Source organism: Medicago sativa, chromosome 4 (assembly GCF_051527215.1).
Source record: "Medicago sativa cultivar Bolivia chromosome 4, Bolivia_mono, whole genome shotgun sequence".
NCBI lineage: Eukaryota > Viridiplantae > Streptophyta > Magnoliopsida > Fabales > Fabaceae > Medicago > Medicago sativa.
In genome coordinates, this window is record NC_140752.1 from 81,538,477 (window position 1) to 81,554,671 (window position 16,195).

A 16,195-nucleotide genomic window follows, 5' to 3' on the forward strand; every position below is an offset into this window, starting at 1 on the left:
GTCGTGTTGTATAAAATGAAGCAAATGAATTTTGAAAACGTGGATCATTTTGACATGAACGTGGACGGATTCATTGAAACATCGGACTCAAACGGATTGACCCGTTACCATACTAATTCAAAGGTAAACTCATTATTGACTAATTCCATCACCCAACACAAGCAAGTAATCTTCAAGTATTAACTACTACCTGCCATGCCAGGCCAGGCCAGGCCATTTTGTATGATTCCATCATTTCCACTCAACATAAAATTTTCAACTATGGCATCGTCATGCAACTACATGAAAACTCATCGTTTTGCTTTCTTTCATGTAACATTATCATTCTTGCTTCTTGTAACATTTCATGCAGCTCCGTTATCTTTCAACTACGATGACAACCTCAGTAGCGACAAAACACGTGCTTTAAATTTTTCAGGTGATGTCTACCATGACAACCAAGTCCTCCAACTCACGAGGTACGAGAAAGACAGTCTAGGTAGAGTCACATATTCAAAACTATTTCATCTTTGGGACATAAATACAAGTGAAGTCACAGATTTTACTACTCGTTTCTCATTTACTATCAACACCCTCAACAAAACCCATCATTCAGATGGAATCACCTTCTATTTGGCACACCCCAATTTTCCACTACCTGTTCCAAAAGATGGAAGTGGTATTGGTCTCATGAGTAGCGTTCAATTAGCTACTCCAAATTACACAAAAGAAAATCCCTTTGTGGCTGTGGAATTTGATACCTTTGTTAATACATGGGATCCTACATATGATCATGTGGGGATTGATGTTAATTCAATCAGCTCTTCTTACACAACCCAATGGTTCACTAGCTTGGACGAAAGAGGATATGATGTTGATGTTAGTTACAATTCTAGTTCAAACAATTTAAGTGTCACCTTCACAGGTTATCGAGATAACAACACAATACAACAGAATTTGTTTCAAATTGTCAATCTAAGAGAAGTCCTACCTGATTGGGTTGAATTTGGCTTCACTTCAGCAACAGGGTTGTTTTGGGGGGAGGAACATACTCTTAGGTCATGGTCCTTCAACTCCAGTTTAGATTTTGAAGCACACAAAGACGAAGGAAAAACAGGACCTGTTATAGGACTAGCATTGGGATTAGGAATTGGTGGATTCATTTTGATTGGTGTATTGAGTCTTATTTCAGTTGTGTTGTGGAAGAGGTGGAAGAAAGAAAGTGAAGAGGAAGATGGTGAATTTGAAGAGTACATGGAAGAGGATTTTGGAAGAGGGACAGGACCAAAGAAGTACACATATGCAGAATTAGCACAAGCAGCTAATAATTTCAAAGATGAACATAAACTAGGTCAAGGAGGATTTGGAGGTGTTTATAGGGGTTTTCTTAAAGACACAAACTCTTATGTTGCTATTAAGAGGGTATCAGAAGATTCACATCAAGGGATAAAGGAGTTCGCATCAGAAGTAAAAATTATTAGCAAGTTAAGGCATCGAAATCTAGTGCAATTGATTGGTTGGAGTCATGAAAGAAAAAGGCTTTTACTTGTATATGAGTACATGCCAAATGGAAGTTTAGACATCCATCTTTTCAAAAATCAAAGTTTGGTTAAATGGGGTGTTAGATATACAATAGCTAGAGGCTTGGCTTCTGCATTGTTATATTTGCATGAAGAATGGGAACAATGTGTTGTACATAGAGACATAAAAGCAAGTAACATCATGTTGGATTCAGAGTTTAATGCAAAACTTGGAGATTTTGGTTTAGCAAGGTTTGTGGATCATGCAAAAGGTGCACAAACTACAGCTTTAGCAGGGACTCTGGGATACATGGCTCCAGAATGTGCTACCACAGGAAGAGCTAGTAAAGAAACAGATGTGTATAGTTTTGGAATAGTTACTTTAGAGATAGCTTGTGGAAGAAAACCCATAATAAACCTTAAGGCTCAAGAAAATGAAATACATATTGTTGAGTGGGTTTGGGGGCTTTATGGAAGAGGGAGAATTGTTGAAGCAGTTGATCCAAGACTATATGGAGATTTTGAAGAGGAGCAAATCAAGTGTATGATGATTGTTGGTCTTTGGTGTGCTCATCCTGATCCTAATAATAGGCCTTCAATAAGACAAGCTATTCAAGTGCTTAATTTTGAAGCTCCAATGCCTAATCTTTCATCAAGTATGCCTGTACCAACATATCTTGAGGGCCCTTTGAATTCATTCACTGCTCCATTTAGTATAAGTGCTTCAGAGGAAGGTCAAAGCAAGAATATAATAAGCTTTAATTCAAACAAAAAATCTTCTGGGTTTACTACTACAACTTCTGAGGATGTTTCTCCCTCTATGTCGCTTCTCTATTCTAGATAAAATTAATTTTGTTTTAATCCATCTTTTTTTGAACTTATTTAGAAGTTGTCTTCATGTACCCTTATTAATCACAATTGTTTATTGTCTCGGATACTTCAGATTTGTTTATTCAAATTGACCTAGCTCTCTGATTAATAATTGTTCTTCCTCCTACTCTTTCTTAGTTAGAACCTTTCTTGTTTTTTATGAATAGGAAATTGTTAGTATATTAGTTGTTGAAAAATGTTGTCCACCAACTCTACTTATCGTGAATATCTCACATAGCAAACCATGATCAATCATCAATTACGAGTCATAAACCTAGAATACCTCGCATAACAACATTCTTGTATTATTTCTCATTCATCCATGTTTGAAGGTAAATTCTTTAACTTCTATTTTTTAACTCTTAGTACAAATTAGTTGAACTATCAGCCAAGTGTAGAATTGTTCTCGTTTAAATGTTTCATAAGAGCGCTCATAATGTAGACCTCATTTTTTGGTATTTAAATGGGTTACACGTGTATACATTATTTATTTATCATTTTTTAATAGTAGTACATAATAAACACTCAATCCCTTCAACCCAACATCTCACACAAATTTCTTAAATGAGACTCACTAGTCAATTATCAATAAATTTATATCATTACATTTCAATTTTTTAATATTAAAAAAGTGTTGGTCCCACTTAAGATTGTAGGTCTTAAGTGAGACACCGGGTCTTACAAGACCTCGAAAAAGTTTCTCCCCAACGGAAGTACCTAATACAAACCGGATCTTAAAATATTAAGTCTTTCCTATTGGACATTATCTAAATATCACTATATGTTGTTTTTGGATTTCCAAATATTTGAATTTCCAAATTCCATTATCTACCGAAGTTGTTACTAGGTTGAGTCACGACCAGGTCGCTCTCTTTAAGACGTTTCGTGGCACTACCTGTAACGCCCCATTTTTATTCTATTATTTTTAGTGGATGTTTGAGTGTTTTATATAATTTTATATGATTTATTTGGTATTTGATGTGTTGTATATTATTTAAATGAATATGGCTTTATTATTTGTGGAAATATTAGGAGAAATAAAAATAGGAGTAAAATATTAATATTTTGGTTAATGGGAGTTAATTAGTAATTATGAGAGTTTAGTGGGAGTTAAATGAAAAGAAAGAAGTTATATTTTTGGGAGAAAAAGAAAGAGAAGCAGAGAGAAACAGTTTCACGTAGAAACAATAGAAAAACTGGTTTTTGGAGAGAAAAAGGAGAAGAACCAAGAGAAAGCTAGGAGAAGAGCTAGGAAGAGAGAATCCAATCGTTTTTGCTGTAGAATTTGCTGAGATAAGGTAAGGGTGGGATTCCTTTCAATAATCATGGTATATAATTTGAAAATTGATGAATTTGTTGTTCTTGGTTTTTAGGGTTTGAGAAGTTATGTTAGATGATGAATTATGATGAAACTTGTTGTTGAATTGCATGATTATATGTTGTTTTATCCCCTATGTTGTCTAATAAACCTGTAAACATGTTTCTAAAACAATTTGGGTGATTATGAGATCAAATTTGGGGTTTGGGTTGATGAAATTGGGGTTTTTGGAGTGAAAACTGGTCTGTTTCCGTAGAACTGTCCATGTTCCATCGTAGTACGATGCTGGGAAATCGTACTACGATTTTTCCAGCAGCAAACAAGACTTTTTCAGTGTATCCCATCGTAGTACGATGCATTCCATCGTAGTACGATGTAATAGTGACAGCATTCCCCTGTTTCGTGTTCTTGCGTCTTTTTCACCCGTTTCTGTTTTGAACTGGCCTTAGGTGTAAACATGAAAGTTGTAGATAATTAAGTTAGCTTTAAAATGGCCTTGGTTTGGAGTGGAAAAGATTTGTAGATTTTGAGTTATGATAAAAATAGTCCAAGTGGATCTTCAGAAAACTTTAAGAAAACTTAGCATAACTAATCCCAAGTTAGTCCAAAAACATATGGTTGGTTTCCCAACTTCAAACTTAAGTGTTAGGGACTTAGTTGAGGTGTTTTATGGGTATTTGGCTTATGTCCTATTGATCAAAACTTAATTGCTTTTGAAGGATGTTTTAGACTTAGAGATGAATGTAATTGATTTATATATATGCTATGTTGTTTGATTTCCGTTGTTGATGTCGTTGTATCATCTGATGTCGAAGTTGGGGAGTGTGTCATAATTGTTGTAGGCACATATGTTGTTGTTGTAGTCGTTGTTGAAGTTGTATGTTGATATACACAAGTCGAGTCCATATGCATACTCATGTTCTGTTGGGGGCTTATGCCCTAGAATGTTTATCATTCAAATTGTTGGGGGCTTATGCCCTAGAATGTTTATCATTCACCTGTTGGGGGCTTATGCCCTGGGATGCTTTAACCATCCAAATCGTTGGGGGCTTATGCCCTGGAATGCTTAGCATTCAACGCGCGTAGATTGGTACCACCTGCATGATGCATTAGTTGTTGTTGTCGTAGCATTGTTGGGTTGTTGTTGTCGTTGTAGCATTGTCGAGTTGTTGTCGTTGTCGCATTGTCGAGTTGTCGGTGTCGTTGTGGATAACCTTGTTGTTGTTGTTGCTGTACCTTGTTGCTGAAAATAATTATGTCGTTGCCTATGTGTTTATTTAAATACATTATTAATGATGCCTGTTGTGATATGCTTTGTTGTTTTCATTAATTTGATGAATTATATATTATTATTATTGGATAAGTTTCTCACCCCTTCTGCGTATATGTTGCCTCGACCGTGGGTAATGTGCAGGTACTGATGACTTGTAGGTTTGGTCGGCTCAAGTGTCTAGGGCTCTGATACATACTAGGATGGGGAAATTGTTGCGAATGTCTTCTCATTTCTTTTATGTATCATATTTTGAAAAGACCTCGTTGTTGGATTTATTATTGTTGAGGATAATGTCTATTACGTTGAGGCCTTTGTGCCAATAATTTCGTTGACGTAGGATTTGGTTGAAATTGTATTTCCTAAAGAATTATTCCGCTGCAGTTTATTAAGATTCTTTATGTTGGCCTTAAATAAATAGATATTTTCTATTTATGAATTTTTGAAAAGTAGTGTGACACTCCGTTGTGTGATTACTCTGATTATAATAATTAATATTACGTTGTTGGGAGAACGGGGTGTTACAATTGGTATCAGAGCAGGTCGGTCCGTCCGGCCAATTAGTAGAGTCGTGTCGAGCCATGTAGAGTTGTTTGACAATTTATATTGTCTCAGTTGTGCTGATTTCTGTTGTTATGTAGAGTAGAGACCTGGAGGCTGCGAATATTATCTGTTACAAGAGAAATAGAATGGCTGGAAGAAACGATGCTGCGGTGGCTGCTGCATTGGAAGCTGTGGCCCAAGCTATAGGACAACAACAGAATGCTGGCGCTGGTGTTAATGCTGATGTAAGAATGTTGGAGGCCTTTCTGAGGAATCATCCTCCTACTTTCAAAGGAAGGTACGACCCTGACGGAGCACAGACATGGCTCAAAGAAGTTGAAAGAGTTTTCAGGGTTATGCAATGTACTGATGACCAGAAGGTGCGTTTTGGTACGCACATGCTAGCTGAGGAAGCTGATGATTGGTGGGTGAGTCTCTTACCTGAATTAGAGCAAGGTGATGCAGTTGTGACTTGGGCTGTGTTTAGGAGGGAGTTTCTAAACAGATATTTCCCTGAGGATGTTCGCGGAAGGAAAGAGATTGAGTTCCTTGAGTTGAAGCAAGGAAACATGTCAGTGACAGAGTATGCAGCCAAGTTTGTGGAGTTGGCTCAGTTCTATCCACACTATACTGGAGACAATGCTGAATTTTCTAAGTGCATAAAGTTTGAGAATGGTTTGCGTGCTGATATTAAGCGAGCCATTGGTTACCAGCAGATCCGTGACTTTTCTGCTTTGGTGAGCAGATGCAGAATCTATGAAGATGATACCAAAGCTCACTACAAGGTGATGAGTGACCGTAGGGGTAAGGGACAGCAGAGTCGTCCGAAGCCTTACAGTGCCCCAGCTGACAAGGGCAAACAGAGGATGCCTGAGGAAAGGAGACCCAAGGGAAGAGATGTTCAAGCTGAGATAGTTTGTTACAAGTGTGGTGAGAAAGGCCACAAGAGTAATGCATGTACTCAACGGGATGAGAAGAAGTGTCATCGTTGTGGCAAGAAAGGGCATATCATGGCTGAGTGCAAGCGTGGTGACATGGTTTGCTTTAATTGTGATGAAGAGGGTCATCTTAGTTCTCAGTGCAAGAAGCCTAAGAAGACTCAGACTAGTGGGAAGGTGTTTGCATTGGCCGGTACACAAACGGCTAATGAAGATCGACTTATCAGAGGTACTTGTTTCTTTAATGGTACTCCTTTAATTGCTATTATTGATACTGGTGCTACACATTGTTTCATTGCTGTTGATTGTGCAAATAAGTTGGGTTTAGTTATGTCAAGTATGCCTGTGGAAATGGTTGTTGAAACTCCAGCTAAGGGTTCAGTAACCACATCGTTCGTTTGTCAGAGTTGCCCTATATCCATGTATGGTAGAGATTTTGAAGTTGATCTTGTATGTTTGCCATTGACGGGTATGGATGTGATCCTTGGTATGAACTGGTTGGAATACAACCATGTGCATATTAATTGTTTTAGAAAGACGGTGTACTTTTCTTCTGCTGAAGAAGAGAGTGGAGCAGAATTTTTATCTACCAAGCAGCTGAAGCGGTTAGAGCATGATGGAAACTTAATGTTTTCCTTGATGGCGTATTTGTCTATAGAGAGTCAGTCGATAATTGATAGATTTCCCGTGGTGAATGAATTTCCTGAAGTTTTTCCTGATGAGATTCCAGATGTACCACCAGAGAGGGAGGTTGAATTTTCGATCGATCTTGTGCCGGGTACGAAGCCTGTGTCGATGGCTCCTTACCGTATGTCAGCCTCCGAGTTGGCAGAATTGAAGAAGCAGTTGGAAGAATTGCTTGATAAGAAGTTTATAAGACCAAGTGTGTCACCTTGGGGAGCACCTGTGTTGCTAGTTAAGAAGAAGGATGGTAGCATGAGATTGTGCATAGATTACCGTCAGCTGAATAAAGTGACGATAAAGAATAGGTATCCACTTCCGAGAATTGACGACTTGATGGATCAATTAGTGGGTGCTCGCGTGTTTAGTAAAATTTATTTGAGGTCAGGTTACCATCAGATTAAGGTGAAGGATGAAGATATGCAGAAAACGGCCTTTAGGACACGGTATGGACACTATGAATATAAAGTGATGCCTTTCGGTGTTACTAACGCGCCTGGTGTGTTCATGGAGTATATGAACAGAATTTTTCATGCTTTTCTGGATAAGTTTGTTGTTGTATTTATTGATGATATCTTGATTTATTCTAAGACTGAAGAAGAGCATGCAGAACATTTGAAGATTGTGTTGCAGGTGCTGAAAGAAAAGAAATTGTATGCAAAGTTGTCAAAGTGCGAGTTCTGGTTAAGGGAAGTAAGTTTCCTTGGCCATATTATTTCTGGTAGTGGTATTGCAGTGGACCCATCGAAGGTTGAAGCGGTATCACAGTGGGAGGCTCCTAAGTCAGTTACAGAGATTAGAAGTTTTCTTGGTTTGGCTGGTTATTACAGAAGATTTATCGAAGGATTTTCGAAGTTGCCACTTCCATTGACTCAGTTGACCTGTAAAGGTAAAGCTTTTGTGTGGGATGCTCAGTGTGAGAATAATTTCAATGAGTTGAAGCGAAGATTGACGACGGCTCCAATTTTGATTTTGCCAGAGCCAGATAAACCTTTTGTTGTATATTGTGATGCGTCCAAGTTGGGCTTAGGTGGTGTGCTTATGCAAGATGGCAAGGTAGTGGCTTATGCTTCGAGACAATTGAGAATACATGAGAAGAACTACCCTACACATGATTTAGAGTTGGCTGCTGTGGTTTTTGTGTTGAAAATTTGGAGACACTATTTGTACGGTTCCAGATTTGAAGTGTTTAGTGATCATAAAAGTCTGAAATATTTATTTGATCAAAAGGAGTTAAATATGAGGCAGAGAAGGTGGCTAGAGTTGTTGAAAGATTATGATTTTGGCTTAAATTACCATCCGGGTAAAGCTAATGTGGTTGCAGATGCCTTGAGTAGGAAAACGTTGCACATGTCGGATATGATGGTGAAAGAATTTGAATTGCTGGAACAGTTTAGAGACTTAAGTCTTGTTTGTGAATTGGCACCTCAGAGTGTGCAGTTGGGTATGTTGAAAATTAATAATGATTTCTTGAAGAGTATCAAAGAAGCCCAGGAGGTTGATGTGAAATTTGTAGACTTGATGGCTGCTAGTAATCAGAATGCAGATGGTGATTTTCAGGTTGATGATCAAGGAGTGTTGAGATTCCGAGGTAGGATTTGTATTCCTGATAATAATGAATTGAAAAAGTTGATTTTAGAAGAAAGTCACAGAAGCAACTTGAGTATCCATCCGGGAGCTACAAAGATGTACCACGACTTGAAGAAACTGTTTTGGTGGTCTGGGTTGAAGCGAGATGTCGCACAATTTGTATATGCTTGTTTGACTTGTCAGAAATCGAAAGTTGAACATCAGAAGCCTGCTGGTTTGTTGACACCTTTAGATGTGCCGGAATGGAAATGGGATAGCATCTCCATGGACTTTGTGACGAGTTTACCAAACACTCAAAGAGGGCATGATGCCATTTGGGTTGTTGTCGATAGATTGACGAAGTCGGCACACTTTATTCCAATTAATATCACTTATTCGATAACTCAGTTGGCGGAGATCTATATTCATAATATTGTGAAGTTGCATGGTGTCCCGTCGAGTATTGTGTCGGATAGAGATCCGAGGTTCGCTTCGAGATTTTGGAAGAGCTTGCAAGAAGCTTTGGGCTCTCAGCTGAAGTTGAGTTCAGCTTATCATCCGCAAACAGATGGTCAGTCGGAAAGGACGATTCAATCATTAGAAGATTTGTTGAGGGTGTGTGTACTTGAGCAAGGTGGAGCTTGGGACAGTCACCTACCATTGATAGAGTTCACGTACAACAATAGTTACCATTCGAGTATTGGTATGGCACCTTTCGAAGCTTTATATGGTCGAAGGTGTAGAACTCCTTTATGTTGGTTTGAGTCGGGTGAAAGTGTTGTGTTGGGACCTGAAATAGTTCAGCAGACCACGGAGAAGGTCAAGATGATAAGAGAGCATATGAAAGCATCGCAGAGTCGACAGAAGAGTTATCATGACAAGCGTAGGAAGGACCTTGAATTTCAAGAGGGTGACCATGTGTTCTTGAGAGTCACCCCTATGACCGGTGTGGGTCGTGCATTGAAGTGCAAGAAGTTGACTCCAAAGTTTATTGGTCCTTATCAGATATCTGAGAGAATTGGCACGATGGCTTATAGAGTTGGTTTGCCACCACATCTTTCGAACTTGCATGATGTGTTTCATGTGTCGCAACTTCGGAAGTATGTAGCGGATCCTTCACATGTTATTCCTAGAGATGATGTGCAAGTTAGAGACAACCTTACGGTGGAGACTTTACCTTTGAGGATTGATGATCGCAAGGTGAAGACGTTGAGAGGCAAGGAGATACCTCTAGTGAGGGTTGTTTGGGGAGGAGCAACTGGTGAAAATCTTACTTGGGAGTTGGAAAGTAAGATGCAGGAGTCATATCCTGAGTTGTTTGCTTGAGGTAATATTTCGAGGACGAAATTCTATAAGTTGGGGAGAGTTGTAACGCCCCATTTTTATTCTATTATTTTTAGTGGATGTTTGAGTGTTTTATATAATTTTATATGATTTATTTGGTATTTGATGTGTTGTATATTATTTAAATGAATATGGCTTTATTATTTGTGGAAATATTAGGAGAAATAAAAATAGGAGTAAAATATTAATATTTTGGTTAATGGGAGTTAATTAGTAATTATGAGAGTTTAGTGGGAGTTAAATGAAAAGAAAGAAGTTATATTTTTGGGAGAAAAAGAAAGAGAAGCAGAGAGAAACAGTTTCACGTAGAAACAATAGAAAAACTGGTTTTTGGAGAGAAAAAGGAGAAGAACCAAGAGAAAGCTAGGAGAAGAGCTAGGAAGAGAGAATCCAATCGTTTTTGCTGTAGAATTTGCTGAGATAAGGTAAGGGTGGGATTCCTTTCAATAATCATGGTATATAATTTGAAAATTGATGAATTTGTTGTTCTTGGTTTTTAGGGTTTGAGAAGTTATGTTAGATGATGAATTATGATGAAACTTGTTGTTGAATTGCATGATTATATGTTGTTTTATCCCCTATGTTGTCTAATAAACCTGTAAACATGTTTCTAAAACAATTTGGGTGATTATGAGATCAAATTTGGGGTTTGGGTTGATGAAATTGGGGTTTTTGGAGTGAAAACTGGTCTGTTTCCGTAGAACTGTCCATGTTCCATCGTAGTACGATGCTGGGAAATCGTACTACGATTTTTCCAGCAGCAAACAAGACTTTTTCAGTGTATCCCATCGTAGTACGATGCATTCCATCGTAGTACGATGTAATAGTGACAGCATTCCCCTGTTTCGTGTTCTTGCGTCTTTTTCACCCGTTTCTGTTTTGAACTGGCCTTAGGTGTAAACATGAAAGTTGTAGATAATTAAGTTAGCTTTAAAATGGCCTTGGTTTGGAGTGGAAAAGATTTGTAGATTTTGAGTTATGATAAAAATAGTCCAAGTGGATCTTCAGAAAACTTTAAGAAAACTTAGCATAACTAATCCCAAGTTAGTCCAAAAACATATGGTTGGTTTCCCAACTTCAAACTTAAGTGTTAGGGACTTAGTTGAGGTGTTTTATGGGTATTTGGCTTATGTCCTATTGATCAAAACTTAATTGCTTTTGAAGGATGTTTTAGACTTAGAGATGAATGTAATTGATTTATATATATGCTATGTTGTTTGATTTCCGTTGTTGATGTCGTTGTATCATCTGATGTCGAAGTTGGGGAGTGTGTCATAATTGTTGTAGGCACATATGTTGTTGTTGTAGTCGTTGTTGAAGTTGTATGTTGATATACACAAGTCGAGTCCATATGCATACTCATGTTCTGTTGGGGGCTTATGCCCTAGAATGTTTATCATTCAAATTGTTGGGGGCTTATGCCCTGGAATGTTTATCATTCACCTGTTGGGGGCTTATGCCCTGGGATGCTTTAACCATCCAAATCGTTGGGGGCTTATGCCCTGGAATGCTTAGCATTCAACGCGCGTAGATTGGTACCACCTGCATGATGCATTAGTTGTTGTTGTCGTAGCATTGTTGGGTTGTTGTTGTCGTTGTAGCATTGTCGAGTTGTTGTCGTTGTCGCATTGTCGAGTTGTCGGTGTCGTTGTGGATAACCTTGTTGTTGTTGTTGCTGTACCTTGTTGCTGAAAATAATTATGTCGTTGCCTATGTGTTTATTTAAATACATTATTAATGATGCCTGTTGTGATATGCTTTGTTGTTTTCATTAATTTGATGAATTATATATTATTATTATTGGATAAGTTTCTCACCCCTTCTGCGTATATGTTGCCTCGACCGTGGGTAATGTGCAGGTACTGATGACTTGTAGGTTTGGTCGGCTCAAGTGTCTAGGGCTCTGATACATACTAGGATGGGGAAATTGTTGCGAATGTCTTCTCATTTCTTTTATGTATCATATTTTGAAAAGACCTCGTTGTTGGATTTATTATTGTTGAGGATAATGTCTATTACGTTGAGGCCTTTGTGCCAATAATTTCGTTGACGTAGGATTTGGTTGAAATTGTATTTCCTAAAGAATTATTCCGCTGCAGTTTATTAAGATTCTTTATGTTGGCCTTAAATAAATAGATATTTTCTATTTATGAATTTTTGAAAAGTAGTGTGACACTCCGTTGTGTGATTACTCTGATTATAATAATTAATATTACGTTGTTGGGAGAACGGGGTGTTACACTACCCAAAGTTGTGCAAGGTAGACTATCAACCACGCCGCCTCCAGGATAAAACAAGCCCAGCTACAACTGTGCGGTTACTTACTGCACTGTAGAAAACCGTTCGAGAATTACACCCTCAAATATGGTACTAAGACCACTCTTTAATACTGAAACCACTTTAATATGGTATTGTTACCACTCTATTATGGTGCTAAGACCACTCAAATATGGTGTTACCACCATTCTAACCTTAATTTCTCCAAAGTATCAATATGGCACTACGACCACTCAAATATGGTGTTACCACCATTTCTCCTCAAATAAAAATATTGAATAATTTTTATATACCATTAAGATCATTCTTGACGGGACATTGTTTATTCCAAATAGGGACTATGATCTTAAAAGTACTCTTTATTCCGAAGGGACATATATTACCGAAGGGACTATGAACTTAAGACCATTCTTAATTCCGAAGGGACATTAAACCGAAAAGGGACTATGGTCTTAAGAACACTCTTAATTCCGAAGGGACAGAAAGGAGTAGAAAAAGGAGAATGACTTGTTAAACAAGTCGAAGGAGGGAGAAGAGAGGAAAGACTCGTCAACACAAGTCAAGAAAGGGAGAAGAGAGAAAGAGTTCCCGACAACTCAATGAAACTCTTTGGTGTGTGGAATGCACTATGTGAGTTCTCTATTTATAGGGAAAAATTCACAACTAATAAGTGAGAAACTTTGGGAACAAGTAATATGAGAAACTTTGGGAACAAGTAACATATTACTTTGCGATTAAGTAATTCACATATTAGATCTAGTACAAAAATATCTTAATTGAGTACCAAAATATATTATATTTAGTACAAAAATATTTTAGCAAAACTTGGGGACTAAGAAAGCACTTTCTAATAATGATTAAATTAATTATTTAATTTATCATTTCCAAATAATAAAATATATATCAATATATATTTTTCTCTAGTGCTTATGTACCCCCAATAATTAGAGGTACACCCCCACTATATAAACACTACTAATGTGTGTGTTCCATCCGATGTGGGACTTCCACTTTTTTCAATTCACACAACACTAGTTCTACCCATCATGGGAATTTGTGTTTAGTCTTTTTACTTAATTTCCACACATGTTCCAACAATCCCCCACTTGAATTTAAAAAATGGTTTCATAAATAACGTCAAAAACGTCTCCATAAGATTTGCTTGTAAACAAAGGTGTCGCCTACAACTTGAACCTCTGCATAGCAAGTAAAATTCTGATTAACAAGAGTTGCTTACAGCATTGAACTCTATCTCAGACATAGAGCCCACACACAAACCTTTTCATAAGGTGTATTCTAAAAGCTCGTGCGTTTATGGCCTTGCACGTGTATCCCGGTTTTAACGAACGCTCTAGGTATTCTGCCCCGAATCCCATAGGAACCGGCCCTTAGTTCCACATTCATATAGGTGAGTCTATCAAGAGTACTCCTGTAGCTATGTACTCCATTCCAAATAGAGTATATATCTCATTAAGAGTTTCTATTATCTCATCCTTCTATCGTTGCAGGAATCATGCTTTCTTACTTTTATCATAGCATGTTCTATCACTTGTAACTTGTTATTACCCATTGAACCTATTTCTTGGGATCTCCAGTCATGTAGGTCGGGTTACCATCACTTGTGACCTTTGGGCATTAGTCCCATCCTATTGGATGTGTTTAGGACTTTCTTTCTAGTAATTCCTTTCGTCAAAGGATTGACTAATTCTTTATCAGTACGTACATGATCTACTTTAACCATTCCTTTTGAGAGTAGCTAGCTCTCTAATCCTTTATGTGTTCATGCCTTAATTATCGTCTCTAACGATTCTCAATTTTTGTAATAGCTGCAGACTATCACAATGAATTAACACTTCTGGAAACGGTTTTATCCACTAAGGGTTCTCAGCTAGCAAGCATCTTATCAACTTGCTTCTCCACTAGTTTTCTCTAGTGTTCTCATCTCAGATTCATTCCATAGTGGACTGAGTCAATATCATTTGTTTTGACAAACAACTCCTTTAGTGATGCTCAATATGCAAACACTAGTCCCTAAATATTCATCTGAAAGATGTTCTATTTTATATCTTGTACCATTTAAGTACAATAGGTTACTCCTAGTGAAGTTATCTTAGATTCATAATCTTCTTAAGGCACCTCATGACTCTTTCTATAGCATGGCAATGCTTCTCATCCCTCTACTAGTAAACTTGCACAAGAGTTTTACGACATCGGCAATGTCGGGTCTAATACATTCAATGGCTTACCTAAGGACTGCCAATGATGCTCGCATATTTTATTTGTTTAACTCCATCTCAAGTGTTCTAACACTTTGGATCATAATATATGATTGCAAGTTTACGGTCAAATAGTCACATTTCCTTAAGATCTTCAACTTTGTCTAGGTCTTTCTTATCAATGTTATTGATAAACAATGATTTCACATAATTCATAACATGAATCTTTAAATCAAATATGAGCAAGTCGTCTTTATAGAGACTTATGATCGTGCAAATAAAATTTGTCACTTTCATTCACTTTGTACTCATTCGATAACATTAGAATGTGATGTAATGATTTTTCCTACATGTCATATAACTATGTACACGTGAGTATATATAGGATCGTTTCCACAGGGAGTTACGTTTATTATAAGCATTTTCACAATAGTTCACATTAAGGGTTTGGATATAATTTGTTTGTTTGTAACACTATATCCATAGATTACAAAAGTAAAAACGAGAGGGTATCGAACTATTTCGCTTGCGGTATAAGATAACGAGCAAGCATAACAGTAGCAATCTCTCGATCGATTAACAGATTCTAGCTTTATAACCAATATTATTACAATCATTTCTACAATATCCTTCGTGTCGAAAGCGACATCGTTATTTCCAAGTTAGCGTTTAAACATTTGTGTCCAAATTCCTTAAACGATAACAAAGTCGATCGGATAACTTAATCGACCGTGTCCAGCCTGATTAAGTATCCGAAAGCATTAAAATCTTGATTAAAAGTAATTATCAAAGGTTTACAAACTTGTCATGAGTGATATAACATAAGATAGATTGTTATTCTAGTTCTAGATTCAAGAGTTTGTGTCCAAATCATCTTGAATCTCTTTGAAAGCATTAAAAGCAAGAATAACAACAATATTGAATCATTAAGCTAGAACCTTATATATTAAAAGATCAAAAGATTACATAATAGCTTGATTGTTACCTCAATACTACAAAGAAGGTGATAGTTACACATAGACATGTAAACTAATGCAAGGAATGAAGGAAAGATGAAGATTCCATGCCAAGATCCTTGATGTCTCAATGAATCTAGGGTTGAATCTACTCCTTAATCACTTGCTTTGTGTTTCTCTCTATGAAATAGCTCTAACCTCTCTCTAGAAATGTATAAAATGTTTCAATGGAATAGTGAATAGTCCTAGAGAGAGGGAAAACTTGTATTTAAATGGGCTGAAAACGTGTAATCTCGCTTAAGCGAGATACATCTCGCTCAAGCGAGATGCCTAAATATCCAACCATGGCCAATTAAGTCTTGCCACGTAGCCCTGCTCTTTGATGAAGTTGCACCTCGCGCAAGCGAGTTAGAACTCGCGTAAGCGAGTTTGCTTGATTTTTAAACCGCCTTAGAATCCTGCTTGAGCGAGATGGAAAGCGAGATGCTCATCTGCTCCCTGGAGAAATCTCGCTTAAGCGAGATGATCTCGCGTAAGCGAGATTCTAAAATTGCACAAGCGACCTGGAAGCGAGTTGTAAGCGAGTGTTGAGCTTCTTCCTGGAGAAATCTCGCTTAAGCGAGATGACCTCGCTTAAGCGAGATAAGCTTGGTTTACACACTTGAGTTTTGGTCCTTGCTTGTCATTTCCTGCATAAATTGGGTAGAATTAGGC

The 16,195-nt window shown here is 37.5% G+C and overlaps 1 long non-coding RNA gene and 1 pseudogene across 2 annotated transcripts; both read left to right on the forward strand.

Moving 5' to 3' along the window:
* Nucleotides 1-210: 210 nt before the first annotated feature.
* LOC146932598 (L-type lectin-domain containing receptor kinase IX.1 pseudogene) lies at nucleotides 211-2,478 on the forward strand (annotated as a pseudogene). Its single transcript, XR_015007175.1, has one exon. The product of XR_015007175.1 is annotated as an L-type lectin-domain containing receptor kinase IX.1 pseudogene (transcript).
* Nucleotides 2,479-10,352: 7,874 nt separating this feature from the next.
* On the forward strand, nucleotides 10,353-12,082 carry LOC146932599 (uncharacterized). Its single transcript, XR_015007179.1, has 2 exons — nucleotides 10,353-10,457; nucleotides 11,892-12,082. It is a non-coding gene; the product is annotated as an uncharacterized LOC146932599 (long non-coding RNA).
* Nucleotides 12,083-16,195: the final 4,113 nt, after the last annotated feature.